This window comes from Prosopis cineraria, unplaced genomic scaffold (assembly GCF_029017545.1).
Source record: "Prosopis cineraria cultivar Desert tree isolate PC_DT_omini unplaced genomic scaffold, ASM2901754v1 PC11, whole genome shotgun sequence".
Lineage (NCBI taxonomy): Eukaryota > Viridiplantae > Streptophyta > Magnoliopsida > Fabales > Fabaceae > Prosopis > Prosopis cineraria.
In genome coordinates this window covers 7,327,926-7,343,294 of record NW_026555342.1, presented here as the reverse complement: position 1 = coordinate 7,343,294, position 15,369 = coordinate 7,327,926, and the positions used below count along the sequence as shown (strand labels likewise).

At 32.2% G+C, this 15,369-nt stretch overlaps 1 pseudogene; it reads left to right on the top strand.

Moving 5' to 3' along the window:
* Window positions 1–11,475: 11,475 nt before the first annotated feature.
* Window positions 11,476–15,177, top strand: LOC129286054 (berberine bridge enzyme-like 8; annotated as a pseudogene).
* The last annotated feature ends 192 nt before the right edge of the window (window positions 15,178–15,369 follow it).

Genomic DNA, 15,369 nt, shown 5'->3' with positions numbered 1-15,369 from the left:
AAAATGTAAGACGTCACATGTGAGATTTAATGTTTTAGTAATATATGAAAATCTTAAATATACTAATAACCCAATCAAAATCTTATTTTGCAACATGTATTTATATAAACAATATCTTTTGCAAAAGCAGTTAACAAACAAGGGTATACTATTTTTATTTTTAGGTAATAAATATATCAAAAAGTTACACAAATAGGGGATGATATCACTAACCCTTCCTTACACCTCCCATCCACTTTCCACTAGCAAGAGTCTACCTTGAGAATACTGCCTATGGTAAAAAATACATTACCTGCAAGACTAAACTCTTCACTTTAAAACAGAGGTGTCCAATGTTATGTCCCACAATTCCAAATTAGGAGAAAGGAGCCCTGACAAGAAGTGCCAACCAAGAGATCCTTGGTGGTGGCTTATCATATGGCCAAAATGATAACAAAATGATCTCCAACACATCCCCCACAATTATATCCTTCCTTACCTTCCCTACAAATGCATCACGTTCAAAACAACTCCGGAACACATAAGCATGGTTGAAAAGTTTAAATCATATTATTTTTAGTTTAAATCATATTATTCAACCAAGCATGCTTGATAGAATTGAATTGTCGTAAGAAATTATTTCCACAATCCAAGTCATCACTAAAAAAAAAAAAAACTAGCATTCTCAAGAGGAATAATGTAATGAGATATTTTCAGATATTAGACAAACATGCTAGATAGCTCAATATGCATATCTCTAGTCTAGAATCAATCAAACAAGCCCTCAGTGGGCACAATATTCTTCGAACAATTTATATATATATACACACACTCACACCTAATAGTATAAAATAACAATTTCCCAATATAAAAAGAATAATCATTATTACCTATTTTTCAAGCTAAAATTATGCATTTCAAAACGTGTACAAAATTGCCACCAACACAAATGCTATTCTACAAAAATTAATAATAATAAATATAATTATTTAATAATTTTTAATAATTTATTTTATCCAAAATTAACTGTAACAGTTCCCTACATTACCCATTTAATCTCTAAACTATTTTATCCTTTAACTTAAATTAGTTTTTATAAATTTTGTCCATCTTTTCACCTCTATAAATTTGATTAAAAAACTCCTTATATTCAAACTTCCCCCTAAAGACTCAAGCTGATCTATCTCTAATTAATTTCCTAGTTTCACTCACTCACACACACACTTGACTTTATTCTATTAGATCACAAATAAGCCATTATTTATTTATCGTAAATGTTTCAGAACATTAAAAACTATTAGAGAATCCTCAAAATCAATTATTTGAGCTAAACCAATGCATATGTTCTTAATACAACCTTTTTAGCTCTTTTAACAGCCCAATAATCAGTTGGAAACACTTAAAAAATTTAAAATCTATCTAACTATAATTTCTTTTCCATGCCAGATCTCAAAATGTCCAAAAAAAAGAACAGAGAGAAAGCGCTAGATCATTTATCTAATTTTTAGAGGTCTCAAAGTAGTTGAATAAAAATTTTGGGACTACTCAACAACCAATGAAGCTTCTACAAAAGATTTTGCAAGGCCACAAAGGACTCGCACATTGACGAGCACTGTGCTCATCACCTTATAAGGTGATCTTGACCCTTCATTTTACCTGAAATGATTATGCCATTGATTTTAGATTATTTTTAAATATTTTATTTATAAAAACAAAATTGTAAAAAATTTTAATATTAAATTTGGACTTTTCAAAGTATATCTAGATTTTTAATTGGTAAAAATTACAAAAAAAATTAATATTAAATGGACCATCAAATTATATATATATACTGTCTAGAGTATATCTAGATAGTCAATTTGTAAAAATTATAAAAAATAATATTAAATTGAGTCATCTAAATTAAATATGTACTAATCAGATTGGTCATAAATAGATTTATTGAAGATTTTTATATTTTTTCATATTTTTATTTTATACTTATTAAAATAAAAATAAAAATAAAAAGCTTAAAGCTAGACTGTCTAGATCTCATCACAGGTGATAATGCTATGTAGTTTATCCTCTAATAAGCATAAAAAGCATTCTCGATTTCATATTAAATTTCTTATAAGTTTATATATTTTTATTTTCATAAATATAATATTAAAAATATTTTAGAAAATTTAAAATTAATGGCAAAAATTATTTGAAATGAAATGAATTAATGAAAGGCAAAGATCACCTGATAAGCATGCAGTGCTCATCAATCAATGCAGTCTAGGTTGCAGACGAAAAAAGACACTCTAGTCTTTCACTTGGATGTAGGGGTATTCTTTTTTTTTAATACAAAGCCATAAAAAACCGTGCAAAACTAGGTCAAGCCAAGTTGTATATGAGTGATATTTTGGCAAAGGGTCATCAAAAATCAAGATGTTGTTATTGTCATTTGACACTTGATGAGCAAGCTAGTCCGCACGCTTGTTGGCATCTCTAAACGCTTGCAATGGTGTTCTAATAATATCCTAACGTTAAATCAAAGTGATCTGGGTAGTCCACTTTGATTGTGCATAGATTATATTATTTTTTAAAAAAATAAATAAGAACAAATATATATTTTGGTCCTACACTTTGTTCGTATTTTATTATAGGTCCTTGCACTTTTTTTTTTGATGTTTTGAGTCCCTTCACTTTCATTTTTCAACATTTTAGGTCCCTAAATGAAGAAAATAAACAAAGTGCAAGGATCTTGGATGAACATAAAACACTAAAAAATGAAAGTGTAGGGATCCAAAACACTAAAAAAAGTGCAAGGACCTATAGCAAAACATTAGCAAAGTGTAGAGACCAAAAGGTATGTTTTTTCAATAAATAATTATGTGTGTGTATTAAAAAATCATTTATAAAAAAAATTCCTCCAACTCAAAATTTATAGTTTGAGCTGAATTTATGTATTTTATTTGAATAAGGTAATTTAAAACTTATTTTTAATTTTAAATATCTTTCTTTAAATACCTAATCATATAATTTTATCTTTTTCTTGAAATTATCTTTTTAACACTTTTTTTTAACAAAAATATCCTTACTCAAATAATCACATGATAAATTTTAATTACCATGAAATTTCTCCCCAATATTACTAAAATTTCAGTTTTTACACTCTCAATAAGGATTCAAATATTTATTCATCACATTGTGAAAAAGCTAGTCTCTCCTCCTAAACCAGCTCTCGTTGGCTGTAGTTATTTTTTACTTTTGCTATTGAGTCAACTAGCAAACTACATTCTTGAATCTAATGAACTAGGTATTTAGACCATTCCTGGATAAGTTTATAATTGTTTTCACTTATGATATTTTAGTGTATTTAAAGAGTTTGGATGAACATGAAGAACACTTGTGGCTAGTATTATAGATGCTGAAGAAGCACCAACTATATATAGAGTTTCCAAATATGAAAATTGATTTGATCAAGTTACCTTCTTAGGTCATGTTGTGTCTAAAGATGGATACAGGTGGATCCAACCAAAGTTGAAGCAGTTCAAAATTGGCCACGACCTACTATAATTACAGAGATATGGAGTTTCTTAAGTCTAGGTGATTATTATCGTTGTTTTGTCAAGGACTTTTTAAGGATAGCTGCACCATTGACTAGATTGACCCAGAAACATGTGAAGTTTATATAGAGTGATGAATGTGAGGAAAGCTTCTAGAAGCTAAAAGACTGCTTAACGTCTACACCAGTTTTAAGTTTACCATTAAGAATTGGGGGATATACAATTTATTGTAATGCTTCTTGGGTTGGCCTTGGTTGTGTTCTAATGCAAAATGGGAGAGTGATTGCTTATAATTCCAAGGAACTTAAGAAACATGAATGAAATTACCCAACTCATGATTTAGAAATGACAGCAGTTGTTTTTACCCTAAAAATCTAGTGACATATGTGAAATTTTTATTGATTATAAAGTCTTAAATACATCTTCAAGTAAAGAGATCTTAATCTCAGATAAAGAAAATAGATGTACAATTCATTACTATCCTAGCAAGGCAAATGTTGTAACTGACGCCTCAAGTAGAAAATCTATTGGCAGTTTGGCACATATAATTGCTGTAAGGAGACCTTTGGTGTAAGAAATTCATAAGCTTAAGCAAGATAGAGTGAAATTTGAAATTGCTGAAAGGAGGTATTTTTAGCTCACATGCAAGTCCATTTTTGTTTAATTGATCAAATTAAAGCTGCTTAAAATTTGGATCTCAAACTTAGTAAATTGATAAAACTAGTTAAGAAGGGAGAGAACACCAAGTTCACTATTAACCAAGAGGGAGTTTTAAAATGTGATAACAAGATTTGTGTTCCACAAGTCGAAGACTTGAGAAGGCATATTTTGAAAGAAGCTCACCATTCTACATATACAATCCATATAGGATCTACAAAGATGTATCAAGACTTAAAATAACTGTATTAGTGGGATGGAATGAAAGGAGATATAGCAAACTTTATTTCTTAGTATCTTTCATGTCAACAAGTTTAAAGCAAGTTAAAGCAGAACACCAGAAGCTAGAAAGGCCACTCCAATGACTAGAAATTCTAGAATGAAAATGGGGAAATATCATAATAGACTTTGTTACATGTTTTCCTTAAACTACTAAGAGATATGATTCTATTTGTGTAACATCCTAAATTTTTAAATAGGATTAATTAAACCCAATTAGACTAATTAAGTGTATTGGTAAGGTGTGTGGCCAAAGAGGCTTAACGGGCATGTTTCGTTTTAATTTCAACCCTAAACGCAAGTCTGAAGGAGAATCGAGTCATCCGAGAACAAGAAGAGGAAGAAATCTAAAAGGGCAAGATTCTGTGCCACACGTCGCGACTTGTAGATCAAGTGCCGCAGGGCATGCATGCTGAACTTCCTGGAAAGCCTTCTATGTGCCATGAGCTGCAGTGCATTGTGCGTCTGCCATGGTGTATGGATATTTTTTTACAAAAATAGACTAGTTTGCAACTAATGAAAATGAAGATAAAGAGAGATTTTTGAGAGAGAGTTCGAAGAGCTGTGCTAGGGCTTAAAGAAAATTACTATTAGAAGTAATTTAGAGCTCATAAACATCAAAGTAAGCTTCCTACACCAAATTATTTCTATCTTCTTCCATTTTCTTAGTGGTAAAAGTTAGGGTTTTGTTGATAATGATGATTTTCAGTCCATAAAAGATATAATCTAAACCTACTAGCTTAAATAAAGTCAATAGAACTAGATTAAGCTAATGAAACTTGATATTTAGGGAGTTATGATGATTGGTAGTTAAGGAGTAATAAATACCCAAAATGCCCTATTAATGTATTGGTTGGGAACAATATAGTCCTATTAATGATCATTTAAAGAGCTCAATCATGCTAATAAGGTTAAAGGAAGCTGAAGAACCTTATGAGTACTTTTATATGAGTTAAGAATGAATCTTAAGCATTAAGAAGTGTTGAAGTATTAGTAAAAATTAACCTAAATGTGGAATTAATTATTTTCATTATAAATGCTTATAGAATGACTATCTTTAACACCATTTTAGCTTCTTGAAAGTTTTGAGAGTGAGTAATTGAGAGGTGAAACCTTTAACCTTCTAAAGTTTTGAGGTCACTGGGAGAATTTTATCTTGTACGTTTGTGTGTTAATTAGTTTTTCGATTAATATTTGATAATTGAATTGTGTGAGATTTGATTAAAATGCAAATATGGCTTGTTTCATTTAAAGATTCCACTATTAAAGTAGTGATTTAATATAGTTCAATGATTTTAAAAATTTTAGAGTTCAATGATTGCTAATGAATGAGGTACAATGATTATGAAAACATAGAATGCAATGACTTGTTTAATTAGGAGTTTAATTATGTGAATGGTGAGTTAAATGATTAAATTAGAGTTTAGTAATTTGTTTTATTTGAAGTCCAATGTTGTGAATGGTAATAGGGTACAATATTTGTGAATTGGAGAAGTTCAATGATTTATGTATTGTGGAGTTCAATGAAAAGTAAAGTTGAGGAGTTTAATGAATATAAGGAGTTCAATGATTGAATTGTATTTGTTGATGTGATTTTTATGTACAATGATGTGTTTGTGCATGCTTGACATTAAGTATTTGCATGCCTCAAAATGTTACATAACATGATCATGAGATGTGAGAGTTCGCCTAGGAAGAGGAGTAGAAAATTAAATCCATGTGGTAGAGCTCCCATCCAAGTTGGTGGCTTACTCAGATTGTTTATATACCTATTATTCCTCTTGTTTAATAAGGAACTGTCCTACTAGTTCAACGAGAAACTCGAATCTAGCTAGCTATTTACCAGTTTAATGAGGAAGCTAGTCTAGGAAGAATGACATCCTATAGTGTGAGAAAATAGGGAAAACCATATTTTACAAGTGAGTTGGGTAAGCCTTAGTCGGGTAATCCCCTCACAATTGTTTAGGCTAGGAAAGTCCTGGATTATAGACTATCACATTATGCTATTGCCCATGGTTTTATGTCAGAGGAATAAGAAGGATATAAGGAATGTATGATCATACATATAATGAGAAAGGGCACATGGTTATCTATATTGTGACCCAATGATGATAACCAGGAATTAAGTCTTAATCAATTTTGATTATATGTCATTTGATTATGTCACAAACTTTTTTCTATATGAAAGTTGTTAAAAGACTTTATTTCACAAGTATGTGCTATTATGCCTTAAGCTCTTTAACGTTTTACATGGTTTGGAAAAATTGGTTGTACTTGTCACTTGTATTTAAATTAATTAACACGCATTAGTATGAGTTAGTTAGACTTTGGTTACTGAGTGATTATACTCACCCTACTATTTTTAATATTACAATGAATAGCTCAAAAGGACCAAACAAGGAAAAACAATCAGAGGCTTAGGACTACGATCCTATTTAGTAGGCCTCTTTATTTTTGAGCATTTATGTGTATATTACATTTGAAATTACCAACTAGGGATAGTCCATTTTGATCCTTACTTACATTATGTATTTTATGAATTATAAGTGTATTTTTGGGCCCTCAAAAGTAACTTTATGAAATGTGATATCTGTGATAGGGCCAAAATACTAATGCAAGTAAGAGGTGGGCAATTATGAGTTGATTTTAAATTATTTGATGAAAAAGGTGCTTAAACTCTCCTTTGTATGTTTTTAAGATTAAGAGGTTGAGTAATAAAATTGTGATCTATAAGTGTTTAATATAATGTGGTGTGTTGCACAAGTTTGTTTTGGTGTTTTGCATGTGATCTAAGTAGTGTAAATAGCTATTGGCTTTTAGTGAATGAGTTGGACACTTAGTTTTGAAAAAATGTTGAAAAAGTATAAGTTTAAAAAGAGTGTCCAAATTTTAATTGTGTAATAATTTGATTATAAGACTAAAGCCATTGGTTAAAACTTAGAAATAGCTTTTTGTAGACACCCAGTTCATATCGATCAAATTTGAACGGAGGAATGGGGAGCATCAAAAGTTGCCCTAGGAGCTATCATTTGACAGCAAAAAGTTGCTGTCGTGATACATGTAATGTGCCACGATGCATGATGCCACGAGCCACAGCACATGGCACAAAGATGAACATGTTGTAGTACATGTTTAACGAGTTGCAATGCACATCCTAAATTTCTACAGAATTATTTTGTTTTTAGATTCTTTTACAAATGGACACATGTTTGAAATGATTCTATGGTTTTGCATAATTTGCGAACTTTAATTTGTTTCTTTCAAAGATTGTTGGGAATGGTTTGAGTTTTGAAAACTTAGGATCCCAACTTTTTTACCTATTTGCAACTTGGTATTACGTTATTTACCTTAATCCAATCTCTTTATTAATTGAGATTTGGAGTTAATCAGGGTTAAAAGAAGGAGGATATTATAATTTGGATTATTGTTGACAGATTGACCAAATCTACACATTTCATTACAGTCAAGACAACATATACTGCCAATGATTATGCTCGAATTTGTGTTGATCAAATTGTGTGATTGCATAGGGTTTTAGTATCTATAATTTTTGATAGAAGACCACAATTCACATTGTGGTTTTGGAGGTCATTTTAAGAAGCTTTAGGAACTCGATTAGATCTTAATACTACTTTTCATCCACAAACAAATGATTAGTTAGAGAGGACAATTCAAATTCTTGAAAACATGTTGAGATCTTGTGTTTTAGACTTTGAAGAAAGTTAGGACGAGCATTTAGCATTAATGAAGTTTGCGTATAATAATAGTTATCAAGCAAGTATACAAATAACACCATTTGAGGCACTATATGGTAGACAATGTAGATCTTTGATTGGTTGGTTTGAAGTTAGGGATGTTAAATTTTTCAGACTAGACTTTGTGAAGGATGCTTAAAAAAATGAAGGTACAAGCTATCAAATAAAGATTGTTAATAGCTCAAAGCAGACAAAAGTCTTATGCAAACCATCACCATAGAGAGTTAGAATTTATGGTGGGAGACAAAGTTTTCTTGAAAGTATCACTTATGAAAGGTATTAGAAGGTGTGGGAAGAAAGGCAAGCTTAGTCTGAGCTATATCAGTCCATTTGAGATTCTAGATAGAGTGGATGTTGTTGCACACAGTCTTGCTTTTCCTCCAAAGTTAAATGGCATTCATCCTGTGTTTTATGTGTCAATGCTACAAAAGTATTTGTATGATTTTTCTTATATTATTGAAACTCAATAAATCCAAGTAAAACTTATCCAACGAAGGAGTTTCAATAGCTACTTTTAATAGGCAGATAAAGAAATTAACTAAGATCAAAGGAGATAGCCTCTGTGGAGATATTATGGTGTAACCATTCTATTGAAGAAGTTACTTAGGAAGTAGAAAGTGAAATGCGAGAGAAGTATCAGCATTTAATCTACAATTGAGGTAAACATTCATTCAAATTCAAAGGACCAAATTTTTAAGGGGGAGAATATAACGACCCAAAAAAAATTAAATTAAATGATTTTTCTTCCCTATTGAGATTTTATTTAATTATTTTAATTATAACACGTGAGGAGTCTTTGCCTAGTGAAATTTATATTGATTATTTATATGAAGGTTTAGAACTCAAATCTTACTTAAACTAAAGATTAGTTTATTTTTCTTTATATGATGAAAGTACTAAAGTGCCTTTTGCTTTTGTGCATAAAAAAATTATAATAGCAATAATAAAAATTTGGTGGGGTATTATTATAAAATTTTTTAACAAGCTTTGGTCTTGTTATATAATTTCCCCCATGGTCCTCTTTATTTAAGTCTCTCTTCCCCTTTGTCGGTTAGATTCACAGAACAGAGTGAGAGGGCGTTCGCATTCATTCTCTGTTTTCTTCCCTTCCTTTTGCACCGACTTCAACTTTTCCATTAGCATGCATGTATTCCCCTCGCCAAAAAGTTGTTCACCCCCTCCCCCTCTACTGTTCGTTCATTTCTCATAGATTGATTGCCTGAATCTACTCTTCATTTCCTTGCTATTTTGTGATGACAGAGGTGCGTGTGTGCATGCTTATCTCTTTTCTTTTCTTCCCTTTCACAGCTGGAAGCCCGAGAATGTAGGGTAGCTTGATTTCCCTCTTTTACTGGCTGGCAATTATTGATTCTTCTTCTCGTTTGCATAGCAGAGTGAAGCCCTTCTCCTTTCCTTCTACAATGTCATTCACGTGCTAATTATAGTGGTGGCACTGCTGTTTCGTTTAAGGTGAGTGGCTGTTTTATTTCTCCTTCCCCTTTGATCTCTATAGCAGCACCGAATCATCATTTTTACTTCCTCTTATAATTTTGGTTAATGATAAATGCCCTCAAGGCACTTGTATGAATACTTAAAAGAAGGAGTTGATATGAGTAAAATTGTTTAATTTTTATATTAAAGCTTAGAGGAATTTTATTTGTTACTTGAGAAAGCATATATCTTTATATAAATTGTAAAGTTGATGTATCTATTGAAATTTTATAGCACCTAAAGGAAAATTATTAGAATAAATGATAATTAAGATTTTGTCAAGTTTGAAATTAGAATTGTGATAATGGTGGTGGTTGAATGTTACCTAATGTTGATTACTTGATAGAAGTTGTTGAAGGGTTTAGTGAAAATTTAGGAGACTAATGACAAATTTTAAGGATTATCAAAGATTTTGAATGCTAAGTTTGTTTGTCTATTATAAGAAAGGAAATTCATAATGACATGAGTATTGTTGAATTAAGTGTTAGATTATTTATGGCATCGCTGAAGTAAGTGAGAATTTAAGGGAGTCAAGTTTTATAATTCCTAAAGACTCTCAGGTAAGTGGGTAGTATTCTAAATAATGTTATAGTAAAGTACTTACAAAATCTTTTTATTTAAATTTTACTATTATTCTTTTTATAAATTGTACAAATATTCTTATTAATCCTATTTTTTTTAAAATAATTGTCTTATTAATGAAAATGTCTTCATTTTACTAATAATTTATATTGTTAATAAGTAACTTTTAAAACAAATATATGATAATTGATATTATTTTTTAAAAGCAGTCAAATTACTTAATTGTATGTTGATACGAAATTTTTTTTAATGCAATGATTCATGTATAGAAAAAATGATGATAAATTTGAACAATGGAAAATAATGGTTGAATAATGTTTGAAGGAGAAAATTTTGAAATTGTTTTCTTGCTTCATACATGCTTGATTTCTTTGAAGCGGACTAAGTCCAAAATACTAGATGCTAACGATAGTCTTGTTAGCCCTTGGTGCTCTATGGTACAACCAGCTAGTAGGATGCTTGCAAGAAGTGCTATCCTCGTGCAATGGCCAACACACATGGAATGGAGAGATCGTTATTCGTAAGCATTGTGCTCGCGCTTGTTTTCATGAGCCTCATGCTTACGCTTGATTTGTGGCTCCTGCCATACTTGTTTCATGGCTTTTAGCGACGATTAACTGGTTGCTTACCCTTGTGGACTATGTGTCCACGCTTGATTGGTTATTTGCCCTCAAGGACCATGTACCATACTTCTCATTCATCCTAATAAAGCCCTCCTAAATTTAAATTTAAATTTATTATTTCTATATTAAATTTCTAAAATCATTCTACCTAATTGTACCATTAATTGAAATTTTTATATTCTATGAGCAATGCAAATTTTGATAAACTTATATTGATCTGGTAATATTGTTATGTTTTATGATTGAATTATTGAGAAAAATTGTTCTTAATTGTTAGTTCAAGTATATATTTCATTATTTCATTAAATTGTTTTAAACTCAAGTTATTAGTTCTATCTTCATAAGTTTTTTTATTATAATTCTGATTGGAACATCATCACTGAAAATTTATTTGGTCTCATATATTGTAGTTGACTCTACACCTCTTATGGATCATTAAGGGGCTACACTGTTTCTTTTTGAAAAGAAGATGCACACCTACTATTATCCTTTTTGGTGAAACATTGTATGATATTATATAATTAAAAGTTAGTGCTTAAGTATACCATTGTTAGATCCTAAGTTTATTTGATCGATATGTTGTTTGTTGGTGTGGAGCTAGTCTCCCTTGTTGGGTTGGCTGACAGATTTTGGTATTATAGAAATTTTAGGAGGTCCAAATTAGATGGGAGATTTTGTCAAAATTTCTACTAAATATTTAAAGCTTTTTAACTTTATTATTATATATAACTTACATATATCAATAATTTAGCTTAATTTTTTATTAGTCAAGGCTTATAAAATATGAGTTTATCTCATATTTCATGTCGATCATGTACTTAGTATCGAGGTGTGGCAATCTCACCTCATAACTTCTACCATTTTCACTCCCAGCAATGCCTCTTTCTCTTCCACAATAGAAGCCCACATCAAAAACCTTCGTTTCAACAACTCCCACACCCCGAAAACCATACCTTATACTCACCGCCTAACATGTCTCCCACATCCAAGCCACTAATATCTGTGCCCAAAAGCACAACCTCCTAATGAATATTTGAATCGGAGGTCACGATTACGAAGGCATCTCCTATAGAGCTCAACATCACTTCTTCATCCTTGACACGTTCAACCTCCAATCCATCCAGGTTGATATAGAGGCTGAGATGGCCTCCGTTCAAGCTGGAGCATTATCGGTGAAGTTTACTGCAACATAGCTTAGAAGAGTAAAACCTATGGCTTCTCGATCGGGGCCCATTACACGGCTTGTGTGGGAGGACATATAAGTGGTGGTTGGTATGGGAATATGATGAGAAAATATGGTCTCTTAATGGATCACATCATCGATGCACAAATAGTCGACATTCATGGAAGATTGCTTAATAGAAAATCCATAAGTGATGATCTGTTTTAGGCCATCGGAGATGGTGGTAGAGCTAGCTTTGGAATCATGGTATCATACAAATTGAAGCTAGTTTTGAGTCCCTTAGGTGGTCACTATTTTCCTGTTAAAACACGTAATACAAAAAAGAATTCTACTAACACCAAGAGGTCACAAGAGACGCACAAGACTTAGATAATTTCTAGACTATTCTTTACTTTACACTTGTCATCTTTATATTGGTTGTAATTGTCTATATATAGTGCAGCACTGTACACTCGTTAGAGATCAATAGAACATAGATTACAATGTTTCACTGTGTCTCTTTTCTTTTAGCTTATCCTGCTTTTGCTGTGCTTGTTTTTGTCTCATTATGGTATAAGAGCAATTGACCTATTGTCGCTATGGCAACCCTTATATCTTCTAGCTAATCGGCTACCACCACTCCTCCACTAACACCACCACTAGGAATGCTCGCACCACCACACTCTGCTAGCTCCACCTTTCAACTTTCGTCACTTTGCAATCAAATTATTTGTACAGTATTTTTTAGGTGTTAAAGTTTTGTCTTCTCAATCTGGTCTAGTCTTATCTCAAAGAAAATACCTCTTAAACATTCTTCACAAATCCAAAATGTCCAAAGCCCATGCTGTCTCTACACCTATGGCACCAAATTCTCCCTTGTCAGCCCTTGATAGCCCTACCTTTGCTGATCCTACTCTCTATCGATGTGTTGTTGGCAGTCTCCAATATCTCAACTTCAGCAAACCTGATATTACCTTAGCCGTCAATCGTGTTTGCCAATTTATGCATCAACCCAAAGATACTCATTGGACTGCAGTTAAAAGAATTCTATGGTGCCTTCATGGCACCTCTCATTATGCTTTACACCTTCATCCTTCATCCTCCATCTCATTCTCAACCTTCTCTGATGCTAATTGGGGAGGTAATATTGATGATCATCGGTCCACCAGTGCCTTTGCTATCTTCTTTGGTCCAAATCCAATTGCTTGGAGTTCCAAGAAGTAACCTACAGTTGCTCGTTCAAGCACTGAAGTTGAATACAAAGCAATTGCCACAACCACTGGTGAACTAATTTGGTTACAAAGCTTACTTCATGGAGTTTTTCTTCCTCAAGCACCTTTTCTCTATTGTGATAATCTCAGTGCCACTTATGTTATTGCTAATCCTATTTTTCACTCTCGTGCTAAACACATTGCCCTTGATTACCATTTTGTTCATGACTGCCTAGCTACCTGTCTGCTCAATGTTCTTCATGTATCATCCAAGGATCAATTAGCTGACATTCTTACCAAACCTCTCCATTCATCTCGTTTTGCTGCTTTAAGTTCGAGTCTCGCTGTTCTTCCTACACAATTTGACTCGCAGGGGAATGTTCAAACACAATATAGAAAAGAATTCTACCAGCACCAAGAAAGTCACGAGAGAAACGCACAAACAAGACTTATAGTGTGTTTGGATAAGGGAAAAAATCGATTTTCCCCCTCCAAAATCGATTTTTTCAACAAATTGTCCAAACAGCCAAAATAAGACAAAAATCGATTCTCGCATGTTACGCGCGTTTTCTCGTAAGCTGATGGAATCAGCTTTTGTCAAAAGTTAATCAAAAAACGTTGGAGAAAATTACAAAAGAAAGCCCACGAGCAAATTACATATAAAGCACATAATTTAATAAAAATAAAATTAAACTCTTTTCTCTTCTCTCTTTTTTTTTCCTTAATTAAATTCAAATTTTATATCCTCAAAAAATTAATTTTTTATATTTAAAAATTAAATTATATAGTAATTTATATAACTAAAATTGATTCTGATTAAATTATTCAAACATTTTTAATTCTGTTAAAATCAATTTTAAAAAAATAGTATCTAAACAGATTGCGTCATAACATAATCAATTATAATTAAAATCTACCACTTAATCAATTATTTTCATAATCTATTATACCTAACTGAAATCCAAACGGACCCTTAGATTAATTCTAGACTATTCTTTACTTTACACCTATCATCTTTATATTGGTTGTGATTGTCTATATATAGTACAGCACTGTACACTTATTAGAGATCAATAGAATACAAATTACAATGTTTCACTGCGTCTCTTTTCTTTCAGCTTATTCTGCTTTTGTGTGCTTGTTTTTGTCTCATTATTTCCAAGTCGATAGGACTCTAGAGCAGAATGCCACAGATATATTGTACGAATGGGAGCATGTCGCTCCGAGCATTGATAACGACCTCTTCAATAGGGTTATTATTGACGTGATGAATGGTTCTAAAAATGGGACAAGCACTGTGAGGGTCATATTCATATCCATGCGTTCCCTGGCGATTCCAAAAGGCTCCTCTCTATCGTGAACGAGAGCTTTCCTGAATTGGGTTTGAAGCAATCAGACTGCATTGAAACAAGCCGGACTAAATCGGTGCTGTTCTGGATAAACATTAACATTACAAAGCCAGCTGAGATTTTACTGGACACGGGATGCCTCAGTCGCTGAATTACTTGAAAAGGGAGTCTGACCATGTACAGCAACTTATTTCCAAAGAAGGGCTGGAAGGGATATGGAAGATGATAGAATTGAGAGACACGATTCTATATTTCAATCCTTATGGCAGACGAATGGATGAGATTCCAGCCACCGCAACCCCCTTCCCTCATCGGGCTGGGAATCTATGGAAGGTGTATATATACCGTTGAATTAATTTTGAAGCCTATATATGTAAAAATGTAATTCCTCTCACACAATTACGTATTGTTTGTCTAATAACAGGTGCAATATCAAGCGAACTGGAATGAGGTGGGGAAAGAGGTGGCGGACCACTACATAGAGCTAACGAGAAAACTTCACAAGTACATGACACCGTTCGTGTCCAAGAACCCTAGATTATTCTTGTTTAATTAAAAGAAGCCAATCAATCCAAATAAATAAAGCAGTTCAATCTGAATTTGTCCCTGTATCAAGGATAGATATTGTGAATCATAGAGCTACGCTGTATATATTTCCATACACATATAATAAATAACGAGATATAGGAGGTAATTTAATAATTGGGTGGTCTATCCCTTGCGACCTGGGGACAGAGTAGGATGCTTT